Source organism: Lontra canadensis, unplaced genomic scaffold (genome assembly GCF_010015895.1).
Source record: "Lontra canadensis isolate GAN:19392208 unplaced genomic scaffold, GSC_riverotter_1.0 scaffold11, whole genome shotgun sequence".
NCBI lineage: Eukaryota > Metazoa > Chordata > Mammalia > Carnivora > Mustelidae > Lontra > Lontra canadensis.
Window position 1 is genome coordinate 15,579,235 of NW_022631005.1, and position 18,769 is coordinate 15,598,003.

Here is an 18,769-nt window from a genome sequence, read left to right on the forward strand (position 1 = left end):
AACGCACTTTCATTTCACTTCACTTCAAGTGACTGTACTTAAAAATACTGATTTGCAGCATCTGTTTCATAAAGAAGATGCTCCTGAAATGTTATGAGGAAGCATGAGGAATATTTCTGCCCCCTTGAAAGAGACCAGGTTGCTGAAGCTACCACCAGGGCCCAGGACAGATGACAAACTGTTACTGTTCCCGCTTACAACCAGAACCAGATACAACCAAGGATCATGGAAGATGTTGCAAACGAAAGCATTTTGTAAATGGCAATGTAATGTGCAATAGAAGATGTGACTTTTGTGTTGTTGTTCAATCATGAAGAAGTGGATGTTGGCTGTTAGTGGGTGGAATTCCTTAAGGCTGGATCATAAATGTGCTATCACAACCAAAGCTAGTTTTAACAATCTAAGCAATTGCCATTGCTGAGAATGGTGGCTTGACATGTACAGCATCAATCTGACCATAATAGTTTCACTTCAGCACCAGATACTTGGCATTTAATAGCACTGAAAAAGGTAATGGGTGGTTTTTTCACGCCTTTTTATATTTGGTAAGTGATAGGTTCCACCCAGCTAGGGTTCCAATTTATTTTAAATAATAGATTTTACCAAAAACCTCACCGAAACCCCTACGGTCTATATTTCTATTTAATTTTAACCTCTATTTAATTTTAACCTCTTCTTTAAAGTACAGAGGCTGATATACCCATGAAAATTATCCTCTGGCACACTTACCTTTGCAAATACATTTTATTTCATAAATTTGTTTTATACCCTCCTTTCTTACCCACAGAAAATGCTGGCTCCACTATTCATTCCCTCTCCTCCTAATACCAGCCATTTTCTGATGCTATTCTGGGTTTATGTGCATACAGGTCTCCACTGGAACAGAAAATATATTATTTAGTACTTTAATCTTTCCATCCTCTCCTTGATCATATTTAAAGACACTTTCTTCTTTTCTTTCTGCAGCAGTAAGATGAGAATATAAAAGAGACGTATACCACACACCACATATTTATAAAGCAAAAACAATATTTAGAGTATTTGGCTTTGTTTTAACTAATGTGCTGAATTTTCCTAAATGCATGTCCTCCTTTATGATTTGCCAAATGACACATGAATTTCTTTAACATGAGTTTTTATGAGATAAGGACCCAATCTCCATAAAGCCGTTAGCACCATAATTCTCTAACCCAGGAAGATGTTCTGATCACTGACTTTGATGTTCTGATCACTGACTTTCTATGTGTTGGGGCACCTTCTTTATATCCAACAATTCATGTGCAATTTCAAGTCTCAGTTTACACATATGACCAGAAACATTGTCCTAAGGCCAGTGCACACCATGTTGCCTCCACATCTGCATGACTTATCGATTCTTACCCTAAAAGGCCATCGTCAGCCTAACTTCATCTTGCTTATTAGCCATTTCCTTTATCCTGGACAAAAAGACTTCTTGTACATGACTGTGTGTTCTTCCTCTACTATTAGAAATTGTTGGGAGAGACCATAGCTATTGGGAGGAAATAAGCGATTCATTCTCACTCCAAGCACAACCAAGTTGTTGCCGTCTTTTCCAAGTAATGCCTTCTGGAAGTCAAGTCTATACTGAGCTTAAAAAACAGACAGACAGACAAAAGCCAGAAAGCAGTGGTTAAGACATTCAGATCAATAAGGCTTCCTAAATTCACCACCCTTCAGACCAGAGTTAAGAAATTCCACTCAAAGGACATTCGAGTCATTAAATCCAAAACCTGTTCAAAATAAAAGGACAAAAACAAAATCAAAACACAAAAACTCCATGGCTTTATTTAAGAAGTGCTATTTAAGCTATAAAGGATTTCCTGTTGGTCTTGTTTTCAATCATTTTATAGTGTTCTTTTGTTCTTGCATTACTCTATATCCAAATAATCACATATGTAAATGACTCAGTACAACAGTGGATGCCACTGACAATATAAACATTATCATTTATCCAGAAGCATTATATGCTCATGCAAAAATGGCATTAAAAGCTTGTGGTCAGATCAAAAAACCACAACTATAATTGTTTATTTATATAGCTCACCATTATTCTGTAGCGTAAGTTTACATTTTCAAAAATCTCTAAACATCGCTGAGTTGGCCTTAGAAGAGTGAAAAATGCAACGCTCGCCTAAATGATTAAAGACAAACAACTTAGGTCCAAGCATGCAGCACGATGCTTTAATATGGAAATTATTTACTTCGCCCTGGCTTATAGTTTTCATTTTGATGCTGCCCTTGAAGCTCCATGATAACAGGGCCATTCAGTGGAATTTCTGCATTTTTCTCTGTAGTTCAGGGCAGCTGGTTTCTTTCCTCTCGAAGCAGAAAGCTAAAGTATATTTATCACTCTAACAGTGACTCAAAACAAACAGGAAGTCTTCATCAGCCGGCTCCTGGGCATAGCTGATATTAGGTACTGGCAGAAAGGAAACAGAGACCTCATTCTGTGGAAGTCCGACAGAATGTTCATGCAGATGCGGCGATAACAAAGTTAGGGATGCTCCAAATGACCACCGTGTTCTCCCAAGATTAAGTGCCCTCGCAACGCTCGCCAGTTTTCAGAGTCTGTGAAAATTCCTCAGGAGTTTTCCTTTCCATTTCAGTTTGAAAGAGTAGTTTGAACTGGATACCACAAGCCTTGTGAACCTATGCGCCAAAGAAAACCTGGGAGGGAGCTATTCTGGGAGATTTGGCTTTGATCTGGTTGCTAGGAAAAAGCCCTGCTTTTGTCTGCAAGTATTCTGAATGGCTCCTTCAGTCAGAATGAGGCCTGCAGGTCACTGTCTGAATTAAGTGAAGAGGATTTTTTTTTTTTAATGCTAAAAATGAAGTTGTCGCTGTGTGCCATAATAAAGCTGGAGAGAGAGGACGGTGCCGCTGAGCAATGGCTACAACTTAAACTCCAAGGTAGACTATGAAAATCACCGAAGCGTGCTTGCAGATCAAATGCATGCAAATATTCCTCAGTGGCACATATGTTCCTAGAGACGTTTGCCCTCACCTCCTTTTTCAAATAAGACCTGTGTCGGATTCAAAGCCCACTTTGTTTTGATTAATAGAAATGTTCGCTATCAAACAATGTTTTCACCTTCTAAACAACTAGAAAGGTCAAACATTCACACCTAACTTTTTGCAGCTAAACCAAACTCGAAAGGGGGGAGACTGCAAACTGCTGATACTGAATCAAAAATGATTAGGCAATACACTTTGGGAGGTCCTTTAAGAAAATTTTTTCTTTATTTGTTGACTAATCTCCTTGTTTATGATAATGCTCATACCTTCGTAGAAGGACTTTACAGCCATTATCTAATCTTCTCAGATCCTGGTGAGGTAGAAAGGGAGCAAATCTTATCTCCATTCTCCAGATGAGGACACAGAGACACAGGGAGGTTGAGTAACAAGCTCACATTTTAAGTGGTACATTCTCTCCAGTTGGAAAAATGACAGTAGGGCTCCGGCTTTGCTTTTCCGGGAATGGGGCTGGCTTTTCACCCACTCACTCACGTGTTCACCAGCCCCCTTTCAGGCCAGCATTTCTACCATGACCAGACTGAATCGCCACACAACCTGTTGGAAAATTATGCAGCCACCTGGCCCAAGTGAGGCTCACACCCTTGACCTTAGTTTCTTCGGCATCTGGTGCCAATGAACTGAATCGCACACTGAAAGCCACAGTAGCCCAAAGCAGAATGGGACCAATCCAAAAAGTTCCATCACTCCCTTCTACATAATTCTGGAAGAGGAAAGAAGGCATTATAGTTCATGAACTTACCTAGCTTCGCTCTCTCTCAAGTTTGAAGCATATTTTGTGTTCTAAGCAAACCATAACATACACAATATAAAGGCAAAACTAAGAGAGCTAAGAGGTAAATTACATGAATAAAGATTTAAACACAGTAAGAAAAAAATGAACGAAGGGAAAGTGTACCAAGGTCGGCCCCTTCAGGACCACAGCATCTTTACGGGTATGCGGCGTCTCCTCCCTTGTCTTAGTGTTTTAGGTCAAGCCAGTAGAGAGAGAAAGGTAAAAATGAGAGCGATCCTTTTCCAAATAATATCAGTTACCCCTCTCCTGCACTCTCACTCTTTTTAGGTTTATTGAGATATGACAGATATCCTCTTTTAAAGGAAGTAATGACCCTGATTGCACAGGAGATGTTCTAGGGAAAATATATGCAGAACTGTAATGTTAACCAGACACAAACCCCCCACCAGGTGAGGGGAAATTATCTCCTGAAAACAGGCTGGGGAAGTCTCTATTCTATCCGAGCACCTTCTAAAGGTTTCAGACCCCGGAAGGCAGCCTGGCCTATCTTCTGGAATACAAAATTCCCTGCAGAACACCAGGCAAAAAAAGTTCAGGAAGCTCAAAACAGACGCCACTGCCAAAAAAACAGAAGTGTTCTCAGGGCAGCATATTCTCTCCCAGAATGTTTCCTAAGTTACTCGAATTTCTTCTCACACTGCAGATACAGTTGTGTATCGGTGAACACTATGAAAATGTCCTTAATCTATCTCAGAAAGCTATACAGCTGAGCTCGGTTTTGGTATCAAGTACACAGATCCTGAACTCTGCCAATCCAGAGCTACCGAGTGCTCTATGCCCAGCTCCGAATGTGGAGAAGGACTGAACGGTCTTCCCAGATCCACGAAGTGGCAACAGGCTAGCAGTACCCATTAGCCAGACCACACACTGGTTCTTCAAGCTTTGCAGAAGACCAACATCCCCAAGCCCCCCAGCCAAGTGGGACCCAAACCTTGGGGCTTGCACTGCCCTTACTTCTTCACTGGTGCCTTGTGCAAACATTCCAGCAACCCAGGAGAACTTGACATTCATTTCTCACAGTGTCACCATGGCTAGAGCTAAGCAAAAGCCAAAAATGAATTAGGTAAATATAGGAGTTTCGGGCACAAATTCAGCAGGTGAATTTATTTGCAAATTACTCTTTTGAAGCTTCTCATTTAAGATTCTCTTTAGAGACATGGTAGGGAACTTTATCATTCTTTTTTTTTTTTAAAGATTTTATTTATTTATTTATTTATTTGACAGAGAGAGATCATAAGTAAGCAGAGAGGCAGGCAGAGAGAGAGAGGAGGAAGCAGGCTCCCCAATGAGCAGAGAACCCGATGTGGGGCTCGATCCCAGGACCCTGAGATCATGACCTGAGCCGAAGGCAGAGGCTTTAACCCACTGAGCCACCCAGGCGCCCCAGGAATTTTATCATTTTTTTTTTTAAGATTTTATTTATTTATTTATTTGACAGAGAGAGATCATAAGTAAGCAGAGAGGCAGGCAGAGAGAGAGAGGAGGAAGCAGGCTCCCTGCTGAGCAGAGAGCCAGATGCGGGGCTAGATCCCAGGACCCTGAGATCACGACCTGAGCCGAAGGCAGAGGCTTTAACCCACTGAGCCACCCAGGCGCCCCGAATTTTATCATTCTTAAAGTAAAGCAAAGCAGTATTTGATTTCAATATTTGGTGCATAGCCAATCATACAAAAAATACTTAATAAAAGAATCCTTTTTGAAGTTATTATGCATTTATTACAGGATTATCGATTTCAGTAATGAGAATTTTATTGTTAGTATTGGGTTGACATGAGACAATTTTTTTCCTGGAGATTTCTCTATCATTTAATTGAGTCACCTTATTCCTTCTGCCCCAATACACAACTGTTCCTGTTATTCTTTGAATTAATTTGGATAAAAGCCTTCTACAAAAGCCATCTTTCTGGATCCACAACCTCCTCTCTGAGCATTTGTTAACACATTACATTATACTAAAGTGAATCCACCCACAAGAAATTAGACAATCTATCCTGGTTTTAATATTTTTTGAAGGCTTACAAAGTGCTAATCACTAAAGCAGTGATTCCAAGCCCTAGTTTTGTGATAGCCTGGGGTATCTCCAATTGCCTCATAGATCTTAAAAAAACAAAATTCCAAAAAAACTTTCAGAAGAAAATTAACTATAATTTTTATTTCATTTGAAATATAAATACCTGCCATTGCTGATAGGAAGTGTGTGTCATTGTAGGACTTGGTGGTCTGGAGTCTTGTTAAAAAAAAAAGAAAAAAAGAAAAAAAAAACAAGCAACAATAACCCATTGAAACTCCTCAAAGCTCAAAATCATTATGCTTCCCCCCCACCAAAAGAAATACTATTCTTATTCCTAGGAACAGAAATTCCAACACACACCTTCTTACAGGCACAAAAAGGAGCTGGGACAAAAACCCATTCCAGGACATTTCCTCAAAAAGAATACAAATAAGGTGTGTCACACATTTTCATGAATAAAATAAACATGATAATATCTAATAATATCATTGCGCTATTATACGTGCCTAAATTACAGTTGTACTAAGAAATGAGAAAATCCCTGGAATAGGACCAGGATTGCTTTTTAATTGTCCATTAGAAAAAGCAAAGAATAAAATCGCCTGCAATGATTTCCTTTTGAGATCATTCACCTTATTTTTAAAATACGAAATCAAAAACATATTGAGACGCATGGTGAGGCTGAGCAATGAAACCGAAGCAAACTGTCTCCTCTCCTCAGCTCAGACTCAGCAGCTACAGCAAGCCCACAGTGCCAGCTTGAGACTGGCAAGGCAACTAGCATTGCACAAAACAAAATCTTAATTTTTCAGTTCCAAGCTGATTCTACTGAGAACATCTCTCTCATCTCACCTGTTCTTTCTTTTCTTTTCTTTTCTTTTTTTTTTTTTTTTAATTTTCCTGAAGCGAGATCTTTCTATTTAAGGATGTTCTTCCATTATGCGAGATGCCCCCCAAGCCAATGAAAAAAAAAAACAAAAAACAAAAAAAACGATGACGCTTTTATTTCACACAAAGATTCCTCTCCCAGGGCCATATTCCATGAATGAATAGCTTCTAGGACACACCGCTAATAATAAACTCCACCAACTGTGCCAACACAAGTGTGAGAAATGCACAGGGAGGCAAAGGCTGGCCAAAGGAATTCTCCCATACCTGCAGCGGCTGACTCCTTCCAAGAAAGCTGTTGAGTCTGCTTGCTTACATACTTGCTTATTTGCCAGGAAGGTATTCCTTTTAAAAAGCAAAAATAAATAGTTCCTACAACCTCCTTCTTATCTTGAAGTCACTATTTCTACTAGAAAATGAACCTGTAAACCCCATCTGTTAAGATACTGGAGAACTCTACTGGACAAAACATACCAATATTTGTTGTAGGAGCAATCCCATACTGACTAGAAAAGGAACTGGGAACAAGGTCATTTCCCATTCAAATTTAAATGTCACCATGAAATACTGTTGAAAAATCAAACCCATCAAGAGTGATTGCACATGTCACAGACTCATCTCTTCTGACCTCCCTAACACTTGTATGAGAGTGTTACTGTCACTGAATTGCCTGGATTCCAAAGAGCACTCCGGTTGAGCTCTCACCCACCCTGTGGATTAACTAACACCATTTTCTTCTCCTTTTAAATCTCAGGTTTGTCCCCCTCACCCACCCACCCCACAACACAAAATGCTTTTCGTCTACCTAACCACCCTCGGTTAGCTGGTATGCAAAGAAGAAAGCGACTTGGTCAACTGTTGAAATGGAACATAATTAGAAAATATAGCCGCATAATTTAGTCCACAACCTACCTCACTTACTGGATAAAACCTAAGCTTCTCCCTATTACTCAAGCCATCCTCATTCCCATTCTATTCATTCATTCTTCATCTATTTAACAAGTATTTATTGAGCACCTACTACATTCAAAGCACTTTGCTAGGCACTGAGTTTGTAGCACAGGAGAAGACAAAGCCAGTCCCGTTCTCTGAAGCCAAAATTCTCCTTGAGAGAAACAGACAAAGATAGAGATTGTCTTAAATAACTTTGGGAAGTTATAAGAACTACAAAGAAAATAAAATTGGATGGAGACACAAAGACTAATTTGAAAATAATGACCTTCTTAACAAGTGAGGGAAGAAAATAGTCATGGTCATAACATTTCAGGTTGGTTGTCCAGAGAAGGGCTCTCAAAGACATTTGAAAAAAAAATGATATTTGAAAAAAAAGATATTTGAGTTACTGAGATATTGAGATATTCTGTTAGAAGAGCCAGTCAAAAAACAAAAACAAAAGGAAAAACAAAAAAGAGTAAAATGCCCTAGAGTGAGAACGAGCTTGGTGATTCCAAGGAACAGAAAGGAAGCAAGAAGCCTGAAGCATAATGAAAAGCAAAATAAAGTAAGCCTGGAAATCTGAAGGACTTGGAGCTTGGAATGTGTTCTAAATGCAACAGACAGCCTTTGGAGGATATCAGACAAGGAAGTGACTCGATCTGACTGAGACTTCAAAACCTCGCAAAGGCTAAGGAAGGATCCAAGAAGGGCAGATTCAAGATATATTTGAGAGTAAAAACAAGAAAAGGGATAAAATAAATAACTGTCTTTTTTTTTTTTCACTTGAACAGCTGAGTAGATGATAAGTCATAACAGATGGAGATGTTTGGGAGGAATATTAGTCCCTTTCTTCAAGGTGTGAAAGGTAGAGACTCACTTAACCAAATTTGTCCCTCAGTGGTCCTTGAACACATGAAAAATTGGACTTTTATCAGCTTTCCTTATGTTCTAGTGTCCTATTTGAATCACATTATTCTAGATTGCTGGCATGCTTTTCTACTCCATTTACATCAGTTTCAAACCCTAGTTTAATATCCAGCTCCTCTAAGATTTTGCTGATTAAAACTCTTCTCCTAATGATAATGCCTTATTAATATCCATTCTTTCCATTTTTATTGTAAATCTTTTACTCTATTCTATACTTAGCTCTACAGAATTGAGACAAGATCCTTTGGCCTTCCTCTCTTTTTCAGACCCTCCAGCTCCCCCTAACCGCCACCCCCCCAGGCCTACTTCCCAATGCAACATATTCCCAACAGCCCACCAAGACCTGTGTTACCCACCCTGAGCTTGGCTCCCTCTCCCCACACCCATAACTGTTCCAAAAAGACTCTCCCTCTCCTTAGCTCCACCTGCCGCACAGTCCAGTCAATCTTTTAAGACCTAGATCAAGGGACCTCTTTCCAAAAACCCATTGTAGACCCCTCCCCAGTCAGAGGTGATCTCTCTCTCCCATCCCCTAGGAGGCAGTGGAGTATAATGGTTGATGTCTCAGGCTCAGGGGTCAGATTCTCAGTTCACAGGCCCACCTCTGCCTTGGCTAAGCTGCGAACCCCTGGGTAACTCATGAATATGTATAGATCTCTGCGGATTCATCTGGAAAGTGTATGTGGGGCAAGGGATGACATAAGAGTACCTGTAACTCAGAGTCCTAAGGATTGAGATAACACACCTGAAATATATCACATAGCCCCTGACACATGGTAAGGACTTTCTGGTACTCAATATTTTTGTTATTTTCATTTCAGCATTCTTTGGCTTTCTGGGAAAAAACAGTTACTTTATACTGTGGTTGCCTTTAACCATCAGATTAAAAGCTCCCAGAGAATATACTGGTGCTTTCTTGATCTTTCTATTTAGTAGATATTTTATGAATATTTATTGATGAATGAAGGTGAACATAAAATAAACAATTTTAGGGGTGCCTGGGTGGCTCAATGGGCTAAAGCCTCTGCCTTCGGCTCAGGTCATGATCTCAGGGTCCTGGGATCGAGCCCTACATCGGGCTCTCTGCTGGGCAGGGAGCCTTCCTCCCCCTCTCTCTCTGCCCGCCTCTCTCCCTACTTGTGACCTCTGTCTGTCAAATAAATAAATAAAATCTTTTTAAAAATAAATAAATAAATAAACAATTTTAAGGATTTTCATTTCTTTTTCCCAAATACACTGATTCTTCTTAAAGCAGAAATGACATCTTTTCATCTATTTTAAAATTCCACATTGCTCATTATGCACAAATACTGTGTAGTATAGTATACAGTCTATAATTTAAATAATTTTTAAATTTTCTGAATTGGTAAACCTTCCTGTTCAATACAAGTAATGCATATATCATGCTAAATTCACCAGGAATTTAGAAACAGAAAACTATCTCTTCATTTAACCTAAACAGAAGGAATTACAATGGGCCATCATTCCAGCTCACAGAAATCTTCAGGCCTCTGAAGACCCAGAATCAGGCAGGAGGTTCTTGTTAGTGACATGTGCTCTCTCATCTACATCAATTAATGTTTATTGGACAAAGCATTGATGCTATGTATCTTGTACACATTTTCTAAATGTGAAGACACTATGTCTGCTGTCTTACATGTTAAGAAAGAAATCACTCATGGCCATAGTAAATAATAAAAAACACACATATCTCTACAGATTTATGAATAGTATTGTATCTCATCTCACAAGAGAAGAAAACCCTTCAGTGAGTAGGTAGATCTTGATGGGCTTTGCAACATGACAAAGTCTAGTGGAGAAACAGAGGTAAAGAATGTGGATTTGAAACTAATCTAAGGATCAGTTGTGGCTTACTTTTTTAAAAAACTAAAGACAGCATGCTAAAAGTGGGGTAAAAACGATTAAAAGATAAACTTGGGAGTCTCTACCTCTTTCTTCACAAAGCATCACTTAATCTGACAAGGATTTCCTATAGTTTCTAGTAAACATAATGTCCTGAACTTTGTCCCTCTGTTATCCCACATCCCAATAATCACAGATGTAAATCATACAACCCTACCCGAAGAATGTCATTTTTCCCTACTGATGAGCTAGTATCAAAGCTCCATAATAACTATGCCTCAATATACCCCTACCATAGTTTTCGTCTGTTCATCTGTTTTCTTTGTCTTTGTTCACCCTTCTGTCCTTCTTTTCTTCCTTCCTTTCTCTCCTTTTTCCTTCTGAATTTTCCAGCATTTGTGAATCATTTGGTCTATCCTTCCAGCTGACCGTCTGTGTCTTCAGTCACTCGTCAGCAGCTATATTCTTTTCCACAGATTGAGTTATTTAACTGTGCAAGTTCTTGTCTCCAATACACACTCTTTTTTCCCCAGTTGAGTTATAACACATACTTTTTTCATCAACCTCTAAAAAAAATAACAAAGACTCCATTCTTACACACAAACTCAAGAATCCAGGGTAAATTCTCACGGAGCATCCATTTAACTCTCGATATTTCTATGTCATGATCTACCTATATGGCAGACCCTGAATTCTGATTTTAAAAACAAAAACAAAACAAACAAACAAAAAAAAACCTTGTCCAATTCTATCCGTATAATCCCTGTCTCTTGATAAGATAACTATTGTCTGCTCTGTTTCTTAGTTTCTACCTACTTCTTTGTATCTTCAGTGACTCACCTCTAGTAGAACCTCCTTGGATTACACAGTTCAATTAAATAAAACGTTGGCCTATGTCTTTCTTCCTCATGGGTTATTTCTCTGCCTAGCTACTAGTAGTTATTTTTCCATTACCATTCCAGTTAACTACATGGCAAAACCATAATCACAAATACGTTTAAGTATTCAGGTCTATCTGAAAGTGAAGGGCCGCTCCTAATTTTGCCTCCCATATTTACTCCTCAAAATAGCTGTAAGAACATATCCACTCTTACCCCTCCTGTTTGGTTGGTTTTTGTTTTTTGTTTTTTGTTTTTTTTTAATCTCCCTCCTCAATAAATGTATATTAAAATGAAGGATATTTATTTTAATTTATCAAAATTGATCTTTGACTGCATTTGTTGACCTTTTGTCTACTGAAAAACTGGAACATGGAGAGCAATGAGTAAAAGATATTTCTGGAAGAAAAGACATTATCTGACATAGAATTATTGTAATAATAGAGCTCTTTCCCCCACCTGCTTCAAAACTAACTCAGAATTTAGAAACTGAAGCACAATTACTTTAAGTGGGAATTTAAATAGAAAGTAAAAAGTTCATCTACTTTATTTCTTAAGTAGTAAGCTCCCACAAAGGTGAATTTTGTCTATATACTGCTGAATCTCCATGCCTAGGACAGTGCCTGCCACATAACAGAAGTTACTTCAATAAATAAATGTTAAATAAGTGAGCTTCTTTACCCAGAAAAATGTTGAAACTTGTTTACTAGCTGTCAAAAGTAGGTTCCTTCATGCATAAAATAGCATCAACTGTGTAATTTGTCCCCACTTCCTCCTTTTGCAGAAAGCCAACAAAAGAACTGTAACTTTTTACCTAAGGATCAAAGGTGTCAACCTATTGGCTCACACTACTTTAAAGTCTTGGATAACAGTCTTTGGTTATTTTTAGATAATTTCTTTTGTTTCAAGCTTGAAAAGAAGTATTAACAAAGATCAAAAAATAAATCACTGATTCAGAGCAGGAAAATGCATATTAAGAAGCTCAAAATATAGTATGTAGAGGCTGTGAGCTAACCTTCCCAGAATACAAGTCAGATCTAGCTTTAGATACTAAAGTACTAGATCAGTCCCACTTGGGACCCATCAACATAAAAGGAATAAGGAGAGCTTAGAGAGTTGAAAGTCTAAAAAGGAAAGAGAAAAACAATTTAAAAATTATAGAGTGACCAGGCATCCTCAATACCTAAACCCATGAAGCCAAGAGGTAGAAAGATACAACCAAACTGTAACAACGGATAACTCTAGATTGTGAAATTTTGGGTGAGTTTATTCTCGCCTGTAATTTCCAAACATTCTACAGTAAGTATTTAGAACTAGCGCAGTCAGAAATAATAACAACAAAAATACATATACTTTTAAAACCACGGGGAAAAAGCCCAGGGTAAAAATCAGATGACAGATGAAGAAAACTTAAAGAATTAAGATTACATGGGCAAAGGAGAGAACGCATATGGGTGACTTAAGAGTCTTCATTGTTTAAAACAACCACTTACCCAAATCTATTGCAGAAGACATAGGATGGGCTTATTTCTTACTAAATAATAATCATATACACGTGTGTGTGCCTAAACCTACACATACAACATATACACGTGCACATACACATTCTTACAGGGGGATGAAGCTCCTAGAGAAAGGGTAAAGGCACACAAACTGTGTGAAAAAGAAAAAGAGCCTATAATTAGGACATCATTTAAGGCAGCAATTCTCACAGACTGATGAGATGTGAAGATGGGAGAACAGGAACAGAGGAAAAGGAGTGGCCCTTCCCAAGAGGACCCAGAAGGATGTCAGGACAAGGAGACCTGTTTCAAATTAATGTTGAAATACAATGCCTCTTGTACCACAATCAAGGTATGCCCATGGAAGTGTCCAACGTGTGAACGTACCCTCTGGAGTAGGAGAATGCTCAAGGATGGCTCACCTACCATCTTCCAGACCGAGGATTCTGGATAGCCCAAAACGATATGGGATTTAGCCGTCTCTCTCCTAGGGTGATCAGAAATGGGAGGTCTTGTCAAAAAGAAAGAAAGGACTCCAAATTAAGCTCTTTTTGCTCCCCGAAGCTGACTAGAAGCACTCCTCCTAACTCCATATCTTGATCCAAAATTATCTGGAGGAATACAAACCCTAACCCTAACCTAGTGTAACCTCCTTGACCCATCCTGAAGCTAAGGAGTTGTGTTAGTCTTCACAAAACTGCTATTTGTGTCCAGTTTTTCCCTTTTTCAGCTGTCACAGGAATAGTAAAGAAGAAATCAACATTATCCACATAATAAAAGGTGGCCTCTCTCGAGGATCATAATTGCAAAAAAAAAAAAAAAAGACATTTATCAAGAAAACATGTTTACTCAGAGGCATCGCCCTACCAGCAGAAATACCAGCACATTGGCAGGTGCTATGGTGAATTGGGGAGCCAGCCGGAGGACACATGGGATTTCCCTGTCTCTGGAAATCACATTGTATAGGTAGTTGTCTACCTTCGACCTCAGGACAATTGACCACATATGTCTGGGATTAGAATGTTTCAGGTTGATTCAAACCTTCACACTGGATCTGGACCAAGCAGATACAAACCACAACCAAATCTAAACCTTTCCTTTAGGACGGGAGCCCCTTCTAAGCTCTCCAATTTCCTCAGGCAGTGCTACAGCTGAAAACGCAGCCAAAGAGTATTTAACAACAAATTCGACTGGCTTCATTCTTCATAGAGGAATAGCGAGGATTTACCCCAGCACCTACAATGTGTCAGTGACTACCCTGAACACTCCATACCCTCTGTTTCTTTGGGATCCTTTGGGAGGCGGTTCAGTCCTGACTACTCTCTCTAAAGTTCAATTTGAAGAAATTCAAAATTCCTAGGGAGTCCCCCACCAGCAGTAGTCAGAGAGGTATATCTAGAATAAGTCCAGGAGTAACCCAGCCCCAGTCACTTCAAGACAAATGAAGGCTACATAGTACAATTGGATAAGGAAGACAGGAAAACTGTCTTATTATGGAAGGCCTGCCTCATGACTTCACATCAGAGCAAATTCGGAGGGAGTTCCAAACCTGAATCATTCTCTTCAGGGTTATTGACCCATCTTATCTGGCTCTCATGCAGATCACTCACTCGTACTCTCTCTCCATCCCTCTCAGCTCTACCCTCTGCTCTCCTGAGACAGAATGGGTGCATGGAATTGGTAAGAGGTGACAGATCAAAGGGCAGCGTCACCCTGCTTGTCCCAAGGTGTTAGCCCTAGGGCTGAACGGCTACTCTCACTTCTATCCACAACCCTTTTGTTTTCTGATATGTACTGAACCTTGGCCAGAAACCTTTCCCTATCCCCAAGCCCTTGTCCCCACCCTGTCTTCCTTTTCCTATCTCATCCCCTCTATGTGCCCATGCACTCACACATACACACCTTCTCGCATGTATCCCTGTTGCTTCAAAGGGCATCGAGTTCTCAACAGAGAGAAAAGGCAGCCTTCAGACCTCAGTGAAGTCATGTACTTACACCCCAAGTCAGAACCTGACATGGTTTGAGGGCAGTTTCAACTTACTAGTTTCACAGTCACTCCTCAATACCACACAGAGATCCGTTTCAAATAACTTTTCTTTAAATGGAGCTTGGACGGCCCACATTTAAGGGCAGGTACTAAAACGAGCCAGAATTTTTTTTCTGCCTCCCTTCTCTCAATACGGCTGGCAAAAGATGACCAAAGTAACCCTTGCGCTAGTTTCTCTTTGTTTTCCACCACTTGGGAACCTGCAACAACTCGGCTACATGTCAAACAATGCAGAACTGTTTTGGTGGTAGCAGCAATGTGCCCGTGGGGAGCAGGGCCACACAGGTGCTGGAGAGGCCCCTCTTTAAAGGTCAGCATTGCCTCTCAGATGTGTCCTTAGCGTCTAACGCTCCGTGATGCCAGGAAGCAGTCCCTGCACCTGTCTTAGGTAGGGAGCTCTCCACTCCGCGCCCCTTCTGGTCTGTACTGAAGAGATGGGAAGGGAAAAGCCTCAAAGGTGGGGAGTTACAAGTTTATGTGCAGCAACGAGGCGGCCATATCCTTCTGCTTTCTCCTGAAAAATCAAGCATCACCTTATCGTTTCCTCACCAAGATTAACTCCTGCTTCCTGAAGAGTATTTCTGAGGTAGAAAGCAGAGGTGGTGAAAAAAGGGGGAGCTGAAAAGTCCAATCTGTCAAGCTCCATTTTAGAAGAAAGGAAAACTGAAAAGTGAACGTATTTAACATGAGCCATTTCCTGCACTCAGGAGGGAAGAAAGCACACTAGTAACTGTACAGGAGGAGATCCGCACTGGTGTTATCTCTGACCTGCAGCTTAGCCCCAGTGTCTCAGCTGCCAAAAAGCTCCCATTCAACGTTGTGCTGAGTTCATCAATGCTCCACGTGTCAGGATCCTAACAGGAAAAAGCAGGACAGACAGTCTCTCCATTCAACCGCCTGGGGACCCCATGACAACTAAAATCCCCTCGCAGACCGTCCGTATCAACCTTCGGCAGGTCAGAGCACGCAACCCCTTCAGAACCACAGGCTCAGGCCCACACCCTTTCCCCTTGTCAACATTGTCACTTTAAACAGAACATCAAGCCTTATCACGAAACCTGAAGTAAGTATGACAATTAAGATGGATTGCAAAGCCTGCTTGTGCTTCACAATTAACAATCACTTGGCAGCGGGTTCCACGCAACTGTTGGGGGGTATGGCAAGAACTTTATCCCTGCTTAGTGTTGCATTAGCATATTTAGTAGGCTGCAAGACATAATTCCTAAGATAGGAACATATTTTTGTCTTTTTTAAAAATCTGCAACTAAGCTATAATATGTAGAAACTCTGCACCAGGCAATCAACGTGCAAACACCAAGACAGAGCCGGGGAGAAGGAGGGCAAGGGAAGGAAATGCACCCCCAGCGCGGATGCTAACCCCGACCTGGGGCTGCTTCCGGTGTCACAGGCTGGCTGGAAAACTGTGGCTCCTTCCCGCTGGTGGCAGAATTTAGGAGGAGCTGGTAGTACCCCAGTGTTGTTGGCATCAGGTAATCACTCCGTCAGAGCAGACCTTCATGCTTTAATCCCCCATATGGGGGGGGGGGGCAGACCCTGAGATGACCCTTGTGGTTCCGTAGCAAGCTCTGCATTTTTCAGAAAAAGCACCTCTTCATTCTCAGTCTCTGAGTAATAAACAGTGCTGATAAAAATCACAAAGACACTTTACTCCACAAATGTAAGGCCTCTTCATCAAACTTGCTATTATTTTCCCGTTCCTTGCTGGCCCATCTGCCACGCTGATGAAAAGGATCGGCGAACACCCAAACTGGACCAGTTACCGAAAACACAACCGGAGGGACCGCCCCAAACTTCTCCAGCGTGCTTATTACGTATGTTCAGCCCTCAAGTCCAAGCAGGCCCTGGATGGGGGCTGGGGAGGGAAAGAAACAGAGCCAGATCTTTCTGAGATAGCCAGGACTTTGTCTTTCTTGACATCTGGGCTGCAAGAAGGCAGGATATCCTGCCAAATATACTACAGCTGTGAGACCCACCTTGTGATTTAAGACACTGCAGAAGCTGAGGAGCACAGGGGACATAGGTATGTTTTCTGAGAAAGAGACCTCACCCTTTACCTCTTCGGCAAGAGAAAACACATGCGCACGCGCACGTGCGCACTCGAGCATGCCCGCACACCATCAGTTTAGGTGAGCAGCTCTCCAGTTGCATAAAAGAAAGCGTATGAAAGTAACAAATGCAATTTAGCACACAAAGTCTTTCTTTACAAAACCAGGAGAGTAGCAGATTAAAGCACCTGGCAGTCTTGGCAGGCCAAAAGAAAATCTAAGCTGTGACAAAACAAAACAGGTGTACAGGTATAAAACTCTTGCTTTCCAATAATGCCCCTCTCTTCACTGGAATGCTTTGACAGGTGCAGAAGTTCAAGTTACAGTGGGGAAATGGCAAATAAATACACAGCATTAGCGTCTGACGTGCTTGCTGAGCACCGGGGATGTTAATAACTGGCAAGGTACACTAATCTCTGATTGCAACATTTGGTTTACCTTAATCTGGAGGGACAGCTGTATTAAAGAGGGAATTATACTAATCAGTTCAAGGCCCTTGCATATAAAACTTCCCATTAGGCTTAAAGTACACCAGCTTATGCTCATTCTCTAGGAGCCTTACATCTGGTTCTGAATAAGGCTGCCTCTCATTTGCAAGGTACAAACTGAAAACAAGGGGGAGGGGGGCTGACAGTTGCTGGAGGATGGGTGATAGAAGAGTAAGCTACTAATTCTTTGAAATTTTTAACAGCACAAAACTAGCTTCTAGGCATCTTAATACTAAAAGAAAAAAAAAAAAAAAAGCATGTGTTATCAACCCTAGGCCATTTTTTCCTGTTACCGGAGGTGACCAACATAAAATAAAATTGATGATGTCAGTCAAAAACAGCTAAGCACAAAGCTTGGCTTTGTTATCTTAAGTCAGAAGGTATGATAGGCCATGCCATATGGCTCTAATCCGCCTCTATCTCCCATCACCTAACAGGAAACCTTCATGTAGCATGACCTTATTTGGCTGGTTCCAGGTTAGGGCTGCCCAAAGGGGATTTTTCTGTTTCTGCTATATCCAAAGGTTTATGTTGATTTTTTTCTGAGCCCTGCAAACTATAAATCCGACTGATTACTCTGCACTCTTTTGCTTGACTGAGCCTTTACAATCAGACATCCCTGTTAACAATAAGCTCCTAATGAATCAAACATCTATGGCATTAGTTTCACCTAGCTGCCTCTTTCCCATGCACTGTGCTGCTTTGTCAGACCTGGTTTGATGAGAAAAGCTAGTGACACTTGCTGCACCTATTGATAAACAATTCAGTAATGAGGGGCATAACAAAAATTACCTAAAACAACCTGATTAAAAATGACAGGCAAGGCTTATTCTATTGCTCTATATCGAAGGTAACTCCAGCTCTGCGTAGGGAAAATAATGAGGTAAAAGAAAATTTCCTTTTTTTAACCAAGGACTTCCCTTCTCAATGTGTATTTATGGAGAGATTAAATTTTTCCAGTGATGTTTGAAATTCTTTCAGGTTATGTGATTATCGATAACGGTAGGGACTCAGAATTCAGGATGCTTGCCTTTCAACTTTCTGAGATGAACTCCCTTTTACTGCTTAAACTTTCAGAATAACCAAACTAACTTTCTTTCTTCAATGTGAGTTTAGTCATTGAGAAACTCAACAGCATAATGTTAATAATTAGGGGAGTGTAGTGTGGGCAGGAAAAGAGAAATTCTAAGATGCAAAAAAAAAAAAAAAAAAAAAGTTTTGGAACAAAGTAGAAGAAATTGCATGAACGAAATCCTCCCCTTAAAAGGAATAATTTCACCTTACCACGGACATTGAAGCTCCTTTTATCGGGG

The 18,769-nt window shown here is 40.5% G+C and overlaps 1 long non-coding RNA gene and 1 pseudogene across 1 annotated transcript; both read right to left on the reverse strand.

Moving 5' to 3' along the window:
* Positions 1–1,667: 1,667 nt before the first annotated feature.
* LOC116866873 lies at positions 1,668–6,706 on the reverse strand. The gene is made up of 4 exons (XR_004382501.1): positions 6,222–6,706; positions 4,805–4,887; positions 3,953–4,012; positions 1,668–3,757 (listed from the first exon to the last, which is right to left on the reverse strand). It is a non-coding gene; the product is annotated as an uncharacterized LOC116866873 (long non-coding RNA).
* A 153-nt stretch (positions 6,707–6,859) lies between these two features.
* LOC116866871 overlaps positions 6,860–18,769 on the reverse strand; it is a 69,436-nt pseudogene continuing 57,526 nt past the window's right edge.